The 4048-nt window shown below is 44.6% G+C and overlaps 1 pseudogene; it reads right to left on the bottom strand.

Moving 5' to 3' along the window:
- Positions 1-1706: 1706 nt before the first annotated feature.
- On the bottom strand, positions 1707-3096 carry LOC100966339 (annotated as a pseudogene).
- Between the last annotated feature and the right edge of the window lie 952 nt (positions 3097-4048).

Genomic DNA, 4048 nt, shown 5'->3' on the forward strand with positions numbered 1-4048 from the left:
CTCCCCGGGTCTGTAATAAATCTCATCTTATGCCCTTTACATCAGAGTGAGTCTCGAGTTTGTCGGTTGGGGTTGATTTGGGAGGCTTTCTCGGACCCAACAGTATAAGCAACACAGAGGTCAAGATATGTGGCACATACAGAGTATGTAGTATTATCCAGCACTGAAACAGAACATCTTGCCACATCCAAGGATGAGGACAAACCTTAATACTATTGTGTTGCCGGGCACAGTGGCTCATGCCTATAATCCCCGCACTTGGGAGGCTGAGATGGTTGGACTGCCTGAGCTCACAGGTTCGAGACCAGTTCTGAGCCACAGAGAGACCCTGTCTTTAGCTGGGCATTGTAGTGGGCGCCTGTAATCCCAGGTACTTGGGAGATGGAGAGAAGAGGTTCACTTGAACCCAAGAGTTGGAGATTGCAGTGAGCTAAGACGCCATCACTCTGAGGAGATAGAATAAGCAACCAGCTAATAAGAGGGTTGCAAGTCAGGGTGAGCAAGTGAGACTGTCTTATAAAAGCTAACAAACAAAAAACTCGTGTTAACTGAAATAAGCCAGCACAATGTGACAGTACATGTGTGCACTAAATCGGATGGATCTTAAGTAGTGAAACTCACAGGAACAGAAAGCAGAACAAAGTCTGTCAAGGACTGGAGAGAGGGTAAAATGAGCAGAGGATTTGGAAAAGGTACTGAGTTTTACTTTGCCAAGATGTAAAGTATAGACGTCTTGTGCATAACAAGTGTACAACAAATACACTTAATACTACAGAAACACACTTAGAGAGATTGAAGGTGGTAAGCTTTGTTTTGGCCAAAATTAATTTTTTTTTTGAACTTCAGAATTTACTTAAATGGAGAAGCTGTCTGAACGGGACAAAAAAGAAAATTAAAAAAAAAATAACATCTATGAGCAAATACCCAAAAGGCACGTAGGGCACGTTTTGTCCTTCCCTCTTACATGTGAGGGACTAGAGGCAGCCCGGACACACTTTCAATTCCTGAATTCTAAACTTCATTATACAAAATGCCACTTGAAATATGTATTAAAACCCCCAACCCAAGACAGTTTTTCAAATCTGAAAGCTCACAGGAGAGGTGGGGCTGAGAGAGCATGGAATGTGCAGCCTTAGCCCCAAGGAGTCCTGGTGGAAGGCCTGAGGCCCCCAGGAGGCAGCACCACCTCACGCAGGCCACCGTGGGAAGGTCACAAGAGTGAACAGAGAAACAGAGGGACGCGGTGTAACGGTGAGAAGGCGCAAGTCCCAGCCCAAGTCCATCATTTCCATGACGGCTCATTTAGCATTTTCTACTTATGTTATCAAGTTCAAACCACTGAACGTAACTTACAATTTTTTTAAATGGTAATGGAAAAGTAATTATAGAATTGCTATTCTTATGTTTAGCAATTAAAAAAATCACTAGCTTTTATAAAAATTCCTTCTAACAGACCATTAGAATCTATAAAACAGCAGGAATTTCACAAGGACTGCGTGTAAGTTGTACGTTAAAGTCCCAGACAGGCGCGACTCCCATTCCGGGTGGCCAATAACAATGGTCCAGGTCATGAAATTAGTATCTCATGATAAATACTTTACTCTGGGTGAAGACTGCACAGTTAAAGACATAATTGCACGTTCAGATGAAGCAGGAGTGACCTCGGGTTTGCACAGAGCTTCCAGCTGAGAGCATCGCAATGCTCTTCAGGAGTCCTCCTTGTCTTTAATTTCAGAAATTCTGTCTATAGATTTAAGGATCTTGGCAAGAAGATTCGACGTTTTGGATCTGGAAACTAGCTGCTTTATGTTCATGACCACCTGGAGGTTCTGCAAGGCCACATCCATGTTCTGCTTCACAACAGTCAAGCTGGCGCCCTGGCCTGACCTCAGAGCTTCGTTCTCACGTTTGAAGTTGGAGACCTGAGCCTGGAGCAAATTTATTTCCTGTTTCAGTTTCATGACATGATTTTCTGTCTTTACATCCCATTTCTGCTGAACCACTGACTCCAGGTTATGGTAGTCACTCTTCTCCTAGATCATTTTTGCTTCTAATTTCTGCTCCAGTGTCCTCACCATTTCTGTTTGAGTTTCAGAGAAGCTCTGACCCTCATTCAGCTTTATTCTTAGCTTAGCATTTTCATCTACCTCTCATAACTTATCTGCAGTGTCCTTAGGTGTCAGTCTCCCAGAAACTCTCTGTGATCTGCAAAGTCTGTGCCAGGACTCCCCGCTGGAGATCCAGAGACACGAGAGTCTGTGTCACTCAATGTCCACGAGGGGGCAGAGACTTGAACCCCATCGGCTCCGACGGAGAGGAAAAAAAATGACAGGTAGGTGCCACAGGGTGATGTGCTGGTGGTGACCCTTGCAGAGTGCGTCTGCTCCATGGTGGATGGCAGATAGGATCCAGTCCACCCATCATCCTCATCTTCCTCCTCATCTAGAAGGTTGTCAGCTCCTGTTGGGTCTTCGGAAAATGGCTGCTGATAATCCAGGTCATATCCCACCCGCTAATTGGTCGGAGAGTTGTGATCCAGTATTACTGATTGCCTGAGGCTTCCTTTGAATAAATTCTGTTGGTTGTATTTTCTTTGGACAAGCTGAGGTTCTTGGTTTTCAGAAATTTTTAAAGAGAATGGATTTGCCTCTTTAAGATCTTGAAGTTTGTCACCTCCAAAACGTGTGTGGTGGGCTCCAGATAGACTTTGCTTAGTACACTTCCCCTTTCCATAGCCAAAACAGTCGGGAAAGATGAGGCTCTGGGCTCGGCACCTGTGGCTCAAGCAGCTAAGGCTCCAGCCACACACACCTAAGGTGGCGGGTTCGAATCCAGCCCGGACCCACCAAACAACAATAATGGCTGCAACAAAAAAAAAATTAGCTGGGCGTTGTGGTGGGCGCCTGTGGTCCCAGCTACTTGGGAGGCGGAGGCAGGAGACTCGCTTGAGGCCAGGAGTTAGAGGTTGCTGTGAGCAGTGAAGCCATGGCACTCTACCAAGGGTAAAAGCTTAAGGCTCTGTCTCAAAAAAAAAAAAGACGAGGCTCTGGGCTCAGACAATAGGGTGGCACCAGGGTGGCACAGGTAGCCCAACATTGCCGTGGAACCAGTGGGCTGGACCTGCTTAGCCCTGTAGCGGCAGCTCCATGGCCATATGGAACGCCTAATCATTGTCTAAATTACTTGTTACTTAAGTTGAAATTCTAACACATAGTTCTGAATATTTAAATATAAAATTATAGAAAATTGGATACAGAATAAAATGGAAGGTGAAAACATATATAGAGACAATAAAATCATCAAGACGGTAGAAGTCCCATGTTCTTCTCTGCCCACCATGGTAACAAATATTTGGAAGCCATCTACAGAGAAAAATGTTTTAATGACACCAGAGTACAGTGACTCACACCTGTCATCTCACCTACTTAGAAGCTGAGTTGAGAGGATCACATCAGTCCAACAGTTTCACAAGCCTAGGCAATACAGTGAGACACCATCCCACAAAAAGTGGTTTTACGACAGCTTTCGGATCCAGGGAGAAGGCTGTGAAATTCTCGCTATGTTCTTAAAAAGGGTCATTTAGAGAAGGCAGAGCATCATTTACTTGCAAACTATAAAAAACCCTGGTCTTGATTACTTCCTGGAGAATGTCCTACTCAACTTGGTCCCACTGAGAATTCTGAACTGACTATGTGGTCATCTCTAACTTCTCCTAGCCATGATCTGGCCATCCAGAGACCCTGGAGGAAGATGAACATTCATGACCATGGAGAGAGAACTGCAGATCTAGGCACTGTGTGTGTGTTATGTGTTTATATAACTTTGTGTGTATATATTTATATATATATAGACACTCTAGAACCTCCATCTCAATTGACCACCTCCTCAAGTTGACCAGATGTTCATAGACCAGACATGCACCACATGTGTGTATTGGTACAGCAGGCCTAGTTCCTTATGCTCCTCACCTCTGTATGTTGACAAGTTTGTTACAGTCCCTTGAGTGGTCAACTTACAGAGGTTCTGCTGCATACATGTGTGTGTGTGT

This window comes from Otolemur garnettii, unplaced genomic scaffold (genome assembly GCF_000181295.1).
Source record: "Otolemur garnettii isolate 467f Iridium unplaced genomic scaffold, OtoGar3 scaffold00387, whole genome shotgun sequence".
NCBI classification, from domain to species: Eukaryota; Metazoa; Chordata; class Mammalia; order Primates; family Galagidae; genus Otolemur; species Otolemur garnettii.